Below are 19,282 nucleotides of genomic sequence, written 5' to 3' on the forward strand. Positions count from 1 at the left end.
TCAAATACTCAACTTAAAAAATTCAGCACACTACTAAAAAAATATACTTAGAGTTTATAAAACTATTCAAATAAAGAAATTATAGAAAACTTCACATTTCTGCTTATGTATGAATCATCTACTATTATAGAAGGATATCTGGACAGGACTCACGACATCTCTAAACTACTAACTGTAACATAAAGGTGAAGTCTTTTGGAGTATGACAAGGCTCACCAAAATTGACTAGAAAATCATATGACTTTAATGAAACGTCAGTAATGGACCTGGGTACCTTTATATGCATCATGAAACGATGCAGACCAAATGGCGTCAACACATAGAATTTACAAGCATGATAGGGGAATTTTGCACCATCAATATAAGCTCAAAGTGATTATAAGGGAGACATGCACACCTCATCTCAACTCAATATGTCTCAAGAATACTCAATTCAATTCAAGAATACTCAATATGACTCAAGAATACTCAACTCAACTCAGGACTTTCAACTGAAATCATGATTTTAAACTCAACTCAGGATACTTAAGCTCAACTTTGGATACTGAAATCAATCTAAAGATTCTCAACCCAAAGTTAAAATAATCGACTAAAAATGAAAGAGACAATAAACAATGATATCTACAGGAAAATTTAAAAACAGTAGATAATAAGTCAAATGTATATGAAAATACAATAATAAACTCATTACTCCTATTGGAGATTCTCCAACCAACAACCATTACTATGAACAATGTGATGATACAATGTCTTGCTTACACTGCCAGAAATGTCCTACACTTTTCCGGAGTACAAGATATCCTCAACGAAGTTGATCCACTAAGCTATTCTTAAAAGACAATAAGAAATCATTTAAGAAGTATGACAATTTACCCATTTGGCATATTTGGTTTATGGCTGTTGAATGTTGTCTGAATTCTCCCCTATATTGGTGCTTAATACTACTCTAAATAATATATACTCATGATAATATGCTTAATCGTAACTCCTCCTCAATTTGAAATCATTACTCAAAATATTATCTTAAAAGAGATAGTGCTCAAAATTTATCATGAACTTATTTTGAAATCAAGGCCCCTCATTTTAAATATAAAAACATTTACTCTTGGAATATTTAGTTCCCATATATTGATTTTAAAAAATGAAACTCAACTCTCCTCATCCTCATATTCAAGTGCTCACGTCTTAAAAGAAATTATAATTAATTGAATAAGACTTCTCAAAATAGTTTCATATGGAATTATGGATATGAATGACTAAATTTAATGTTCGAAATAACCATATATAGAACTCAATTGTAAGACCACCCAAAAAATGAGTTTAGGTGTCCAAAACTAATGTTTGTGTATTGATGTTTTGAAGCCTTAAAATGGGCTCTAAGGTTGAAATGATGCAATGTCTAAACATTTAGGTGATTTTGAAGTCAAACGTCAAGGGACTATAAAGACGTTCGACGACTAGTCACCAACAGGCCTTAGATTTTTTATGTACTTATATGTGTGTCGTTTGCTTATGAATTCCTTATATGAGTAATAAAAATGTTTATAGGTATTATGTTAAGTTTCATAAATTTTAGAGGTTAAACGTCCAAGAACGTTCAAAAAGTTCCAAGATGTTAGGTTCTTCTATCTTCCATGGATTTCTAGTGTAGTATCTTGTGATCTTGATGTTAGAATGCTTGTTATGAGATTCAATTATGATGAATTATCTTTGTTACTGCCTACAATGTAATGTGATGATAAATTATGTGTTATTGATCTAATGTGAATATATACTATCGAATTGGTAAGGATTGATCTAGTTTCTTCTAGTCTGTAGATTGATAATGTAATGTACATAATCTGATCTCAATTCTAGGGTCTACGAAACATGATCTAGTTTATGTTGTTATCTCATTACCTACTACCCTACACGTATATAGTTGATAAATTATGATTGATTATCATGGCAAGGGAAATTTGTGAGTGATCTATGTCTCTCTACTTCCTAGTGAATTGATGATGTAGTGTACTTGATATGATTCTGATTTTGTTATGATTAATGCATGATTTCGATTATGTTAGTGTACATTTAGCTACTGCCCTAGACATAAATTTTTGATGTAAAATGTCACATCCGGGGAGCACCCCATATATGTAACCGGCGTCGTCGTCCTCTTTGAAAACTAATACTAGCCTCTTAGGTTACATCATTACATTCATAGGTCAAAATTAGCGGAATTTTATAAAGTTTTACTACTTCTACATTGAGGTTTACATAGACCTCTACATACACATATTATAGGTATATCGAGTATAGATAGACACTTCATGTATGAATATTACTTAGTTTTCTACTTTTATTGCACATAGATATATTGAATATAACATAGTCTCAAATAGACGTCTGATCTTATAACCATCTAACACGAGTATAACAATTTGGGCCTAGCCCATACATCCAAGTAGTAATGCCTTATATAGGCTATACAATGTTTCTTAATGAATTGAAAAGGAAATAACATAAGAGTCTTAAAACTAAAACAACTTCATAAGCTTGATAGTGGCGATCCCCTCGGAAAGTGAGGACCTACACAACTTGGATGAATGAGAATTTCCAAGCCTTCTTCAAAGTTGTGTCAAAGACTTTCAGCATCCGAACCTTAAATGTTGGGAAAAAAGAAGTGGGGTTAGTACATCACTTGTACTAAGTCTGAGACCATATGCGCATATAGTATCAAATCATGTTAAAAAGGGACATTTAATCAAGTATGAAATTTACATTGAAAAGCTTTATGCACATTCAATATGACCATACCAATCAATAAGGCATATTCCTTATGTCATATGTATGTACATCACAAGACCAACAATGCTAAGTCTAGTCAAGTAAACATGCATATCATATAATTGAAATCATAGCCAAGCAACTCTATCATCAAGAATTAGTAACCATAAGCATGAATAAGAGTTCATTATAACCTAACCAAAGCAAGACAATTACTCATGACCCCCTTTAAGTCCACTTGTGCAATAACTAAGCAAAGGCTCATAATCTTACTTAATCAAGTAAACCTATCAAGAAACATAACCAATGTCCAACCTCACATGACATAACATTAAGAGTACAGAATATCATACTTTAGCAATAGAGTCAAAGTACATATTCATAAGAGAAATTAACATCACATAGTGTCATTAACATATAAGATCATCATATACATATTATTTACATAAATATTGTTCACATTCATAAGCATATACATACATAAGAACATCCTCCTAGAACTTCTCTTAATAATAACTAGTGTAATGTATAGGTAGTGTCCCATACCGTTACCTAGTCTAAGCTAAACCCCTTATATCATCTTAGTTAGAATTCATTCCTTTAATTCATTTTACCTTTTCGGGAACATCTTTCCTTAACAAACATAGACCACATGAGCTAATGTGGAATCGAGTTTCATGAAATCCTTAACTGAAAGAAGGTGGACTTCTTGCCAAATTAGTACCGAAACATGAACATAGCAACTACATGGATCCACTAGCTAGTATTACTATAGGGGAAACATAGTTAAAGAACTAGGACATATAGTTGAGATTTTATTTATGATACATGCATTATGATCTCCAATACCAAGAGTACACTAGTGATCCTACCTTCCTATGTTGGAAGAAGCACTCCTCACTCTAGTTCAGTCAGTGCTAAGCTATAGTCCCTTTTGAAATGTCTTTAATAACTTTATGAATCATAATAACTTAATGTAGGTCATAGGTTATAACCCTTGTATAAAAGTTTCACACACAGAGAGTACACCCCACATGCTACTGTCATCGTCGTCCTCTAAGAGGACTCAGACAAGCCTCTTAGCGTTCTTCATAACATTTCATCACTTAAAATTTGAGGAAAATTATAAATATTTAATGCTATGTGATGTATACTTAGACTTAATGCATAATAATCATGAAAGCATATGTACGATATTCTAAAAGATGTGTCACATATAAAAACCATATAAAGAGTACTAATCTGGACTTATCCAATAAATAGTCAATAGAACATATAGGCCTTAATACAAGAGAATCCAAACAACATAAATAAAAATATGATTATTCTTAGAAGCTACTAAAATCTTCATAATCTTGAATAATGAAAATATAGTATCCCCAAACATGAGGACCTATCAACACTTGGATAAAGAGTTCAAAGTTTCGTAAATCGACCTTCTTAAATTTTCAATGGCCGGACCCTACATTTATAGTAATATAAAGTAATGAGGTTAGTATGCCACATGTACTAAGTATGGGTATATGCACTTAACATATAAGGACATGAATGAAAAAACGATCATTTATCATTTCTTTAGAAACCATGCTAAGTCATCTGAATGTCTTCAATGCACATATCATAGAAAAAATACAAGTTAAGGACTTTGTCAACACAAGGCATGATCATAATCCAAGACATATTTTCATATAATTGCATGTTAACATTTACATTCAACCTACAAGTGCAATGGTTATGTGAAGCCCGATAACCCCTCACAAGCAAGTACATAAGATAGGACACCATGAGTAAAGCTTTGATTCATGTAACGTGTAACATAAGTAGTCATTACTTCATTTAATAATATAACCCAATAACATATTCATCATTATGATCAACATTATATAAGAGTAACATCATGTATCACAAACATATATTTTTCATGTTATCATATTACATAAGAACAATCTCCTAGGACTTCTCTTAGAGTCAACTTGTGCAATGTCTAGGTAGAGTCCCATACCCCTATAAATATTAAGTAGACTCCTCAAGTATCCCTAGTCAACATTCATTTACTTGTATTTCATTTTACATGAGGGAACATTCTCCATAACCAACATGCACCATGTGAGCTAAACATGGAATCCGGTGTGATAAAATCCACACCGAAAGAAGCTGGTCTACAGGACAAAGTAGAACCAAACATGACATAGATTTCTAGGGGGATCCACTCGCTATTATCCTATGGTGGCAAAATAGTTCAACAACTAGGAGATATATTAGAGACCCATAGTTCCACATTAGATGACAACCTCTATCTCATGAGGGTCATTGTGAACCTACTGTCACATCTCAAAACCACACACTAGAAGTTTGGGTCAATGTCGGATTGCAACTAGCGTACTTGACCTCTCAGAGTTTTTGTACAAGCCCTTTCGATATCGTTCATCGCATACACATAATGAAAAGTAGTGCAAAATTAGAAATTTTCACAAAACAATAGAATATCTTTAATAACATCCATCATTATAAATCTAGGAACTACTAAGTCTTAATCTCATCAAACTTAAGACACGACAAAACTTTGTGACACGACCCATACTTCAAAATATACAAATACTTAATCTATTATAATACTTTGAAATAGATGATAGAAAAGACATCTATTATACCCTTGAGTCAATTGAGGACATACTTCACTTTGCTTTAATGACTCTAGAATCCAAGCTCTCCTTCACGATCCTTCGCACCTATCACCTACGCCTTTAGACATAATAAAATGTATGGAGTTAGTACAATTTTGTACTAAATATGGCGTTATGTATAGAATCATGAAAATGGAAATTTTATTAGAAATATGCATCTTTTCATTTAAAATTCAAATTATAAGAATAAGAATAACTTTTATCAACTTAGAAACACATATGATAACTTTTAAGAAATTATTCACATTTTTGAGGAAACATTACAGTAACCTATATTCACTATATAGTGAATTGCCTCACTCTAACAATGAAGTGCTCTCTTTTCCCTTTTAATATTTTCTAGCATGAAGTCTTCTCAATAAAATCTATCCTAAGACTCACTTAAGCAACACAAAGAGAGACCGCCCTTACACCCTCCCTAAGCATGCATAAATGATCCTCAAGACTACTTTTAATAGGACACATACACACTTACAATACATCAAACACATGAACATGAGATTTCCTCTACCAAAGGTGATTCTAAGTCTCACTTGAGTGAGTTGTGAAGAGAACGCCCAACAATCCCTTACACACGCACTTAAGAGATACTATAAACTACATACGGTAGAATCACTCACTAAATACATCAACATAAAGATAATGACATTCTCTTACCAAATGCTATCAAAAAACTTACATAAGTAAATCAAGAAGAATACGTCCATGATTAACCACTTCAAGACTACCTAAATAATCCTTAAGACTACCTAAGGCCTAGATCATTTCCCTAACTAGAGTAATTCTAAAGACTTATCTAGATAAGATATGAAGTGACCGTTCTTATGCTCCTTTCACACCTTAACTAGACAACCCTTAACTACTCTAGGTAAGTACTTATTCAATTAACTTTTTTTGTTAACTCAAGTCATTACATTTATTAGTTCATTAAAGACTCATTCATCATATAAGGTAATTCAAATAATGGTCTTGGACAAGACCTAGGGACTCTAATTAACACTTTCAAAGCCTATTGTGCAGAGTCTAGATAGCATCCCATACCACCACCTAAACTTCATAGAACTTCTCTAATGCTAGTACGTAAACCATATGATGAGAATAGACCAGAACCAATATAGCATATGATAGCAAAGCATGGAATCTGGACTCTATCCTACTCCGATGAGGGTGTTACAGTTTCCAATGGTAGAACTTGGACACATCCCATGTAGGCACATGGTTAAGGAATATGAAGGGCGTCCTTTGTAATATAGTCTTATTCTTTCAATAGAACTACTTCCCTTACCATACTTAATCGGTTCTAGCCTTGGTTCTCACACAGTAATTTACACTTAAGGTTCATATAAAGGAGTTCCATATAAAGTTCATGACCCAATCACATTTACCCTACAAAAGAAAGGTCCACTAGGCTAACTTACAATGGCGACAAGAAGCTCATAATGACTTTCCTAAGGTTTGATATGATGCCTTTCCAGAAAATCAACACTAAGTCTATCATTCCTTTACTTTGAAGGATACCATTACGTCTTACAACTTCAACATTCATAACCTTACCACTAGGTTCAAGGTTCCACATAAAAGACCCTATTAACATCATTTAAGGTCTCATATCATTGATACATTTAAGACTAACAGGCTTTAACATCCTAAGTGAATACATATAATTTTTACATTCATACATGCATAAAGTAAGGGACACAAGTCAACCATGACAAGATACAACATACTTTACTTTAACACATATTAAATGTCATTCTAGATGCACATAGAAATAACCCTTATCATCTTTAAGTCATCCTATGCTCTACTAGAACATTATCAATATAGCCATCATAAACTAATATAGTCATGTAGAAACAACCATGCATCAACCCTAAGACTAAACACATAAAGCCATAGTCATAGTCTAACATTATCTCCTAACATGCATAGCAAGAACACATACATTAATATTACTTCACATTATGATAGATATTATCCAATTTCACATAATTAACTTCAAAAATCATCAAAATATTTCAAGTATTTGCCGACAAGGCCATGATCATCATATAACTTAAAATAACGCCGACAAGGCCACATCAATTGCAAGTAAAACACATAACACCGCCACCATAAGTTGACCATACCAATCATAACATAATTGAATTCTAATTAACCTAAAATTAGGGAGTTAGGGAAGCGTACCACCACTCCATACTCAACACTTCAATCCAATGTTAAATCATCCAATTCAATATCATAAGTCCCTTACCCACGGCCATGAACCAATAATTCGATACAATTATAACAATAATCAATGAAACTAGGTCAATTCACTACTTATTCATCAATCTAATCTAACCTAGATATCAATTGACTTCAATTATTACATGAATCAATAGCCCATAGAAAACTACACTAGAATTCATAAACATTAGATCAATCTATTTTAACACATAACATAGTCAAAAACTAGGGTTCATCAATTTCATGGTTTCATAGGTTAATTGAGTTAAAATAATCTAATGAATAAAAATTTAATCAATATATAATGCTTAAAAACTTTAATGCAAGAACCCATAGATAGATCATGAAATTGGACAATTCATCTTTGAAAACTTTAGAAAACGTCTTTGGAAGTTGGGATCCTTGATGAATAAAGCTTCAAGGATAAAAAAACCTTTCCTAAATGAACATAATTATTCAATTTGATGAATAATCTCCACTCAATTCTCCAATTCAAGCCCTTCCTTGAGTTTTGGCTCCAATGGAGTTCTAGGGAATTTCTAAGGGAATTTTGAATTTAATTTTGAAGAATGAAATCTTCTAAGTGTTTTAGGCTATAAACATATTTCAAATACCCAAAAGACCCTTAGGAACCTCCCCTTATATTATTTGGACCTAGGGTTAGTTAAAAACTTCACCCCTCAACCTACAGTGAACTACACGCAGGATTAGACCCATCGACGGAGGACGATCGATGGCCCGTCCTTTGACCAATGGACCGTCCTGCTGGGTTGTGGTCTTGGAATGAGGCTTGTATTTGGTATCTACTCTCCCAATAAGGAGTGTCCACCAATGGTACCCATCAACGGTGAATCGACTGGCCCACGAGCCGTCGTTTGCCTCTGTCGTTTGGGGCTGTCTTGGACAGTCTTGGACAACATTTGGGTCCTTCCTCAAGGAAACTTGGATTGGTCTTAGGGATTTTATCCCGTAATTTCCATTCCAAACGTAATCGTGTACTATTTTAGGACCTCTCACATGAATTTAATCCAAAACGAATACGTAAAACTTGACGAAACATGCCTAGAGACACAAGGTTGTTTCAAGGCAAAACTTTCGAAACATGACACAATGCGTATATAGGCCTTAATATTTCATATAATGAATTTATAACCTCATTAATCACACATAAACACATCAAACCACATATGAGGCACATAGGTGACTTAGTCGTCGAACGTCTTAGTCGTCCCTTGACGTTTGACTTCCAATGCACCTAAACTCTAAGAAACTGCCTCCACACTATATTTTAGACCACTTTAGGACCTTAGAAAAACATTGAAAACATGCTAGGCTATATTTCACCTAGGTCATTTTTGGGATCTTACAACTACCTTCAAACTAGGGAAGGGACACCTTTCATATATAGTCCATCGCTGCTTAGCTTAAGTCCCTTTCTTGAATTACCTTTAAGTTGTATATCATAAAATTATCATAGGTCATAGGAGATTATTCCTTGTATAAACATGATCATGAGATTTTAGGATTATATCAGAATTTCCTTTCATCATAACCCTTCATATGTGAGATTTACATAACATAATCACCTTGTGTAAAGCATACAAGAGGATATCATAAACCTGCATTTTCGTATTCTTCTCATGATATCACATTTAATATGTTCATAGCCCAACATATATTCATCGAAACATCATGCATACTTCATTAGAATATTATCATCACTCATAGGATAACATAAACATCATAGAGAAATCACAACTTTAGAAGACTTACCTCTTGCTTCCAAGTACCTTATTCAAGAACATACGTTCAATTTTCAATGGTCATAACAATAACATAGTGAAATACTAAATAGCATAGTAAATTCCAACTCATCAACTCAAATACAAGATCAATTATAATGTAGGATAAGGGAAGATTTCATTAAAGAGTTCATTCAAGTTTTAGTTCTAATCCCAACGTTTACATATAATCAAGTAGTAGATACAACCAAATCAAGGCTATTATTTAGGGATATATTATGTAACACACGAGATAAAAACATTATTAATCAAATAAACAAAAATTCAGGTGAAATCAACCATAGAAAACCATTATTTTTCATAAAAGGTCATAAATCTAGAGTAAGGAAGAAAACCCGTTATGAAGAGTAAAAACCCTAGAATTGAATTTCTTGAAAAACTATCTTTGAAAGGACCTCTTGGGTAAGAAATACGAAGAGTGAAAAATCCATACCTTATATATGAATAATCCATAAAAAATTTGTTGGAAAACTTGAAGTCTTCGTCTTCTTCCTTAAGCTCTTCTTGTTGTTCAATGGAGATTGGAAAAAGAGAGTGTTTCTTGTGAGAGATGGGAAATTGGTTTGAATCTGATTTAGACGTGTAAAAATTGGTATAAAACTAACATAATATCCATATATAGTCATCCTATGAATTAAACAAAAGACCCTTCACTTTAATGGGTCATTTATGAAGTTAAATTACCAAATATACAACTTTAACAAATAAAGAAAGTGTTTGCGCGTCGCGGGGCAAATTCCCATTATTTTTCTGAATTTTTTTGTTGAGGCAGTAAGGTGCATCTCAGCCTCGCGTTGAGAGGCTTCCTCACAATTCTTCAAGAAGTAACCTGCATGTCAGCCTCGCGTTGCACACCTCATGCCCCAATCTTGTTCGCGCAGGCTTCTTTGGCAGCCTGCCTATCCATGTTGGGGTCGTCCCCAAGGATCTTTCAAGTGGTCCTTGGGGTGTTGTTACCAGACTTTTCGACCCATTGTACTACAAAATATATATCCAAGGTATTTTTACAAGCTTTGGACCTCATTTGACAGTTCGAAACCCTCACCAAACATAGGGACGTCAACTAGTTCAAATTAACTAGTTTTCGGACATTAAGGTCTTTCTTTGTCGTTATGGCTCTAACCTTTTCCAACTGAGTTTGTTACATTAATATAGGTCTGGAAAAATCATTTTAAACATAATTAATTAGGTTACTCTCTAGTCTAAGTCATGACATTTCTGGAGTGTTACAAAACATCATCATCATAGCTCAATAAGAATTCCATAAGTATTGTCCTTTACTTACAATTCATAAAGGTGAGGTTAACACATTAACATATTCACATCATAAGTAGGCACATTGGTAAGTTATCACAATCCTTATAACATTTACATCTCAGCCAACACCTCACAAACCATAGTCAACACATTTCAATTCAACATCATACCAACCCTATCAATCCTAATACAAGGCATACTTCAATATAACATCATTACTTAGCCACAAGTAACCACAATTCAAGTAAAGAGTAGGGATCACAAGACTTCCAAAGTCTTCTTCATAATCCATCATCAAGGTCTTACCATAAATCCATATATCAACCCAACAAGGGTATAATATCATCACATATCCATAACCAACATGATAACAGAGCCAATTGAATCACTACGTCACAATCCATCACTACTTCAAAGCTTAAGACAATAAACTTAAGTCAAACCTATAATATACTTCATAACCTAGATCTAATACTCAATACCTGGCATGATAGAACTAAAATCATCTTGATCTATTCATAATTTACACAATATAATCATCTAGTAGTAATTCAAAAAACAACAAATCCAATTGAACTAACATTACACAGTTCATACCAAGATCACAACCTAGGCTTAAAGGGAATAGGTCCTCTTCTACAAACTAGACCAATCCATCAAGAAAAAATAGAATTTACTTAAAATACATGTTAATATGTTCATAATATCCAAAATAAATCATAAAAAAATAAATTCGCAAGATCAATTTCGAAATTGGAAAAGACCCACTTGAAAACTCAACTTTTGAAATCAATTTTGATAGAACCCTTTGACGAAAGAGGTCTCAAAGGCGAATGGAATCTCATACCTTATTGTTTAATGAAGATTGATGGAGAAACTTTACCCTTTGTGGACCTTGAATCTACCTCTATCGTGGTCTTCAATGGTGTTTTCTTTGGGAGAGAGAAAGAAGAGAAAGGGAAGAGAATTTGGATTTGTGAATCATGAGAACATAGGTTAGTCTTATTAGGTTAGGGTCATTATATAGGTTAATAATAAACTTAATAATAGCTCCATTATGACCTAAATTATTAACTAACCACCTAATTAATATATGTATCCGAAAATTGAACTATAAACCAGTCCTCACAGATGAAACCCCGAAACATGCCCCGTTTGTCAATCAACAGGCCAAGGACCAACCATCCTGTTTGACCGTCGTTGAGTTTAGAGACTTGTCAAAATCAATTTTAGGCAAAATTTACTAAGTGTCCATTGATGGAGTCCATCGATTCCCCGTTGATTGGACCACGCCTCGTTAGTGGACACTGTCTCTTGACAACTTTTGCCAACTTTTGTAAGGGTCCTCCTCCAGGGCCATTTGTTGTTCCTTGGTGAGTCGTGCCTTGATGTTTCGACTATGAACAAACCCTAATAAATGTTTGACACCCTTCCACCAAAATATATTGATTTTCGATTCCTAAAAGCTATTCAAGTAGGCAAGGCAACTTAGTACTTCATTGGACTAGTTTCTGGACGTCATGGACGTTCTTGGACATTTTGATTTCTAAACTTCCTAAATGACTTATATTTATAAATATTAACCTTAAACAGTGTCTAAACCTCTTGAAACTCATATTAGGATCTAGAACACGTCTTAGGCTTTTGAAGTGTTAAATTATCCCCCCCCCCGTAGGAACATTCTTCCCCAAATGACGCTAAAATCTTTTGAAAGGAAGGAATAGGGTCAAGACTAGCAGTCCAAACACATCAATACATTTAATCATGAATTTCAACATCAATCATGATATTTACACAAGGCAATTCAAAAACATCAATTACCACACATAAGGCTCAAAATCACATTTGAAGGAATTTTCTTTCTCATAACAATCACATGAGCTAAACATACCATACATGAGTAAATTATACCAATATTCATCTTACCAACAGGATACATATCATTTCATAAGAACTCAGCATATTAAAATGCACAACATATCTCAAAACAAGAAGAATTGCAAATTTACATGTCAATATACACAATTTCCCTGAGACTCACTGTTATGACATAAAAGCTACATATTTTTTCAAAAGTTCACCGAAAATCAAAACAACTTAAATTTATGCATTATTTTCATTATCAGTAAGAACAACTGACCTTCGTTATTAAATATATGAGGGTAACAGGACTTCAGATCGGCCTCGACCTCCTATTTCGCATCCTCAACAAGGTGATTCTTCCATTACACCTTTATGGAAGACACCTCCTTGTTCCTTACCTTCTTTACTTGCATATCAAGGATTTGAACTGGAACCTCCTCATAGAAGAGGTTATCCTTCACACCAAGACCCTCAATGTAACAACCCTAAAAATGTATAAGATAGTAATGCTTAAAGTGTCTAGAATGCGTACCATTATACCGGGTTCACACAGATTGATGCGCGTAGAAACAGGACTCTGAACCCTAGAAATAGCCTTGCCAACTAACTTGGGGACTTAGTTGAGGTAGGAAGGGTTGGGTCCATCCATGTAGGACACCGAATATGACGATTTGCCCGGATGAGTCTTTACCGGACTTAAAAAGGGGAAATCTTAAGTTTGGCGGGTCTATGGGTAAAATTGTCTTTTTCCAAGCTAAGAGTAGTATCATAATTACCCTATATATGTACGTAATTATATAATTAATATGGTGGAGGGGAATTTTTGGGAGAGAGGGCCGAAATTTCCCATTAAGAGAAATCTTGCTCCACCCAGGTTCGAACCTAGGTGGGAGCAATGATTTAATTTGTTTTAATTTATTTGGTAGATTGATAAAATAAATTAATAATTAATGGATGATTTAAAAAATATGAAAATCAAATTTTTATGTATTGATTATTAATTAGTAATTAACTTGACTAAGTCTTTCCAGCAAGTCCTAGTTCTAAGGGGACACTACCTCACACTTCTCTCTTTCACGCTTATCCATCTACCTCTCACATCTGTTTTAACATTTTCTCTGTTAACAAAGAAGCAGAAAAAATAAGAAATAACAACAAAAGTTCTTCACACTTGAAGAACTTATAAAAATACAAATGATAAAAACAATCCATCAGAGTAAAGCTAAACGTGACATTCTCGACGGGTAAGGTGGGAGTTTCTGTGTTGGACGTTGGGTTGGTGGTAATTATGGGCAGCAACTTTGAGTGTTAAACAACACCAAGAACAGGTATGGGTTTTCTCTCTTTGAAATCTTCCTCCAAAAGAAATTTCTTTCTACAAAATTCAACGTTTAAAACTAGGGTTTCTGGTAGCTAAGTGTGAAGTATGATGTTGTTTGTGATTTTGGTTTTGGAAATAACAATTATGTTTAATGATGTCAACCGAAAATGATGTGGTGCAATGTGTAAAATGTTTGTTGTTGTTCTCCGTTTTGAAGACTTAAAGTGGCTTGTTTAATGATTGGAATTAAGGTACATAAGATGTGTAAACTTTTATGTTTAAATGAAGTGTAAGGTAGCTGATCTTAAGTGGAAAAATCTAAGCTAAAACAACAATGAATCTACACTTACCAACGCGTTCAACAAACTGTATAAATACCACAAATCAAATGGATGAATGTTGTTAAATCAAGGCTAGAAAATTTAGTCAAATTTCCAGCACTTGGTTATGGAGTTTCGGCCAGAACACATGAGGTTTGAGAAGTTTAAAATAAATTTAAAACATGTGAGTTCAGTGGAGATTGAACCCAAGACCTCCCTTCATGAAAGCTGGAAAAAAATGAGAGGTGTGGGATTCGAACCCACAACCTCTCGGCCAAATAAGTGAGTAAAGAGAAATTTTAAAATAATAAAAATAATGAGAGGAGTGGGATTCGAACCCACCACTTCTTTGAAGAATTAGAAGGTAAGGAGAAAATGTAAATTAAAATAAGATGAGGCTGTGGGGATTAGAACCCACAACTTCTTGAATGGATGAGAGAGTTAGGCTAAAAATAAAGGAGAAAATAAAATGTGGAGAGTGGGAATTGAACCCACAACCTCTCGAATGGATGAGAGAGTTAGGAGAAAAATAAATGAAAAAATAAATGTGGAGAGTGGGGATTGAACCCACAACCTCTTGGATAGGTGACAAAGTTAGGACATAAATTAAAAGAAAAATAATGAGCTTGTGGGGGATTGAACCCACAACCTCCTTGCCTTAAAATGAAAAAGGGGATGAGAACAAGAAAGAAATATTATGGGGTTAATGGGAATCGAACTAGGGTCTCCCAAATCCGAAAAATGCAATCATCAATTTTAAAATAAGATTAATTGTTGTTCAAGGGATTCGAAATCGGGTTCCCTTTCCCAATTCCGTATTGACACATAAGTCATACATAAATTAATAATTAATGAATGCTACCTTTAAAGATCAAAATCAATATCTTGGCATATCTACAAGATGCATAAGTCTTGTACCAGATAATCTTGGGTAAACATGAATCACTTAGACAAACTATAAATGAAGCCTCATGGCTTGTATGTTTTTACTCATAAGTCTACCACAAGTTTAAAAGTAAGTGAACCTTATATGTATGTGATGAAATGATTTACAACCTAGAAGGGGGTAAGTAAGAGTGTAAAACACATTAAATGGCCAAGTGCATTGGCATATTATGAAATGAACATTCATGTAAAGGGGTGAGTAATTATGAAGAGAAAATCTGCTAAAGTTAATGAATGTGGTGACAACATGATAAGAGTCTATTGTGAAAGATGAGAGTAATCTCAAAGGAGCCTAAGTAAATGTTACCAATACGTACTCACCTATGAGGGTGTAAAGTTAATGAAGGGACCGGTCCCTATAAACACTCTAATGAAAGTATTGAAGTTAATGCATAATTAATACTAATAATGAGATGAGAAATCATCTAATGAGCTATGATGTCCTCATTCTAGAAGCCTGCTTCCATGGTGTATGACTGAATGTAATGGAACTTTATACTGAGCACCGATAGGCTAGCTATGAGCGGTGATGCCTTCATTTGAGAAGGGCAGAGGTTCACGTAAGTCTCCTGAGATGAGACTGTCCGGCATGCTGGGTATGGATCTCCTTATATCTCCTAGTCTTCAGACCTACTACCAATATAGGTCCCTAGCGGGTTCAATTCCCATGTACGCTAACATGTTTTGGGTCACTTTGGCCGGTGATTCCACCTATTTCCTGTGTGGGGGAGACACTGGATTTCGTGATGCTCACATAAACTATGTTGGTTAAAGTTAAAGTTCCCAAAGAATGAATGAGGCCAGCCTTAAATGATGCACATAATGAAAAGAATGATACAAAAGGTGTAAGGATAGGATAATTGAGAGAGGAGCTAGACTTAATTAATGAAGTTGGGTTATTTATGGTCATTGCACAACAAACTCAATGAGAGTCTTAAACTACATCCTAGGTATGACTGGTGATTACACTAGTATACGAAAGAATGTAAAATTAAGTATGTATAAATGAATGAAGAAGACTTTGTGTTTTCTAAAGAAGGTTCCCTAATAGAGGTCCCATATGTTGAGCCCCCATTTTGGGAAGTCCTATTGTCAAGTCCATGATTCCAAGGTCTCATGGAATATGAAAGAGAGATATGAACTATGTGATATGATATCTGAAATATGTTATGTGCTGTTTTCAAAATGATAAATTTGTTGATGCCTGTTACACTCATGGCATGACTTTCTTAATTCAAATTTGACAGGTCCATTGACTTTCCTAATCCAAATTTTACAAGTCCACTGACTTGACATTCCATAAATCATGTTTTTAGGAAAGATCTATTCTTACTCATTCATGTCCATGGTGTGTGCTTGCCTATGCCTATACTTAGTACAAGTGTGTACTAATTCCATACAATTATCTATTTTTAGATGAAGGCAGAGGTGGACGTTAGATCGTACGGTACAACGTTACAGCTATCTGGACGCGGAGTTTTCATTTTCACATAGTAGGACCTCATGCTTTCAAGGCTATCTACTGTTATTATGTAGATTAGATGAAGGCCTTAACTAGTGTTTCATTTCCCACTTCGTTTCAAATTTTGTATTGGTTCCGTTTTGGTAAGTACACATTCAATATAGCTATGAACTATTTCTTTCATTTGATGATCTTAATGTTAGATGGTTGATTGTCAACGTTTATGAGTTTAAGTAGAATGTCTTATACGAATGTTAAATAACAAAAAGTTCATATTTTCCGCAAAAATTAACCTAGATGATGTAAAGATCACGTATGTAGGCTTGTCTGCGACCTCTGAAAAGTCAACGACGCCGGTCTCGTCTGTGGTCGAGTTTCTGGTCGTAACAAAGTTAGTATCAGAGCCCTAGGTAAAATTCTAAGGATAATAAGTTTACAGTAACCACATTCAGTAGTTTCTAAGTCATGGTGGTGAAGTGCACAACTATCCTAAATTACAAACTGCAGGATGCGTAGCAAAATCTCGCTTCTTCTAATATTATCATTCCTTTGCTTATGTCTGATTTCTTGGTGTTATGATCATGTCTAACATAAATTCTTGTTGTTTTAGATAATGATTTCCAGGTGAAAGATTAGTCAAATGAGAGAAAGAGCAGCTGCTGGGGACAATCAGGTTCCACCCCAGGCTCCAGCTGAAGGAGTGGCCATGCCAGTTAACCCAGTTGGGTTGAGTGATGCTGAGGTACGGATCGCTCTGGATTAATGTATCAGGCCATCACCATGCAGGCCCAGGCTCTGAAGCCCAGGTCAATAGACAGAATGTTCATAGGGAAGACCCACCAGTACGTAGCATGGCTGACAGGTTGCGAGACTTCACGAGGATGAATCCTCCTATCTTTACAGGGTCTAAGATTTCAGAGGATCCCCAAGAGTTTGTGGACGAGGTCCACAATATTTTGGTGGCCATGCGGGATACAGATACTAAGAAGGCTCAGCTGGCTTCCTATCAACTCAAAGATGTTGCACAGACTAGATGCAAGATGTGGTAAGATAGCCGGTAGTTTAGCAAAGTTCCTCTCATGTGAGAGTTGTTTAAGACAGCTTTTCTGGAGAGATTCCTCCCTAGAGAGATGAGGTAAGATAAGAATGAGGAATTTATCAACCTAAAGAAAGGATCTATGAGAGTGAGGGAGTATTCCCTGAAGTTCGTTAAGTTGTCCATGTATGCCACTTGCCTAGTGTCTAACAACACGGATGAGATAAGCAGGTTCCTCACAGGGATCACCTAAGATCTGGAGGAGGAGTGTCGGTCTGTAATGCTCCACGATAATATGGACCTCTCTAGGATGATGGTGCATGTCTAGCATGTAGAGGGCAGCCGAAAGATGAGGAGCTTTCGTGATGATAGGATGCCTAAGCCTTTTTGATCAAACAGGTCGTACCAATGAAGGAAACAGGAACAACTTCGGTATTCGTGAATAGCCCAGGTTTAAAAAGGGGCAACAGAGTTCTGGGAACTCTAACTTCGAGAGGAGTGCAGCACCCAGAGGAGGCAGACCCGAGCCCAAGAAGGGTAATTGAGGTGATGTGCAGTGTCCCAGAAAATATTGTGCTAAGTGTGGCCGTGCTCACAGCGAAGAGTGCATACAGGGAACTAGTGCCGGTTTTGGATGTAGTAAGAGTGGACACATGGTCAGGGACTTCCCATAGAACAGGGGTCAGGGTGGAGGTAATGCTCATCCTAGGCTCAACCCACAGGGTACAACAGCAGTCGAGCCTCCTAAGAGGAACAAGTTCTATGCCCTAAAGGGCAAGGATGAGTAGGAGAAGTCTGCTGATGTGGCGATAGGTATGCTGCAAGTATTCTCAACTGCTGTTTATGCTTTAGTTGATCAAGGGTCTACGCTTTCATTTGTAACTCCTTTGCTTTCTCTCACTTTTGAAAGATTGCCTGAAGTTTTGCATGATCCTATAGTGGTTAGTACACCTTTAGGAGAAAATGTAAGTACTGATAGGGTATACAAGGCTTGCCAAATAGTTGTATGAGGTAAGACTATGTGTGCAGACTTGGTTGAATTACCGATGCATGATTTTGATGTTATTCTTGGCATGGACTGTCTTCATAGTTGTTATGCTTGTATGGATTGTCGTAGTAGGGTTGTGAGGTTTTGTTTCCCTATGAAAAAGTGCTGGTTTTTGAGAGGTACAATTAAAGTAGTCCTAATCCCTTGATTTCGAACCTTAAGGCCAATAAAATGATGTCCAAGGGGTTATTGTGTCATATTGTGAGAGTTAATGATTTCGATCATAACATTCCTTCCATAGACTCTATGCCTTTAGTGAGTTTGTTTCAAGATGTATTTTTCTAATTATTTTCCTAGAGTTCCTCCCCCTAGAGAGATTGATTTTTGTATCGACTTACAACCATGTACTAAACCAATTTCAATTCCTCCTTACATAATAGATCCAGTTGAACTCAAAGATTTGAAGCTGCAGTTAAAAGATCTCACTGATAAGGGTTTTATTCAGCTGAGCATATCCCCTTGGGGTGCTCCATTACTGTTTGTGAAAAAGAAAGATGGAACCCTTAGAATGTGTATCGATTATCAGCAAATCAACAAGGTCACTATCAA

This window comes from Solanum pennellii, chromosome 6 (genome assembly GCF_001406875.1).
Source record: "Solanum pennellii chromosome 6, SPENNV200".
Taxonomy (NCBI): Eukaryota; Viridiplantae; Streptophyta; class Magnoliopsida; order Solanales; family Solanaceae; genus Solanum; species Solanum pennellii.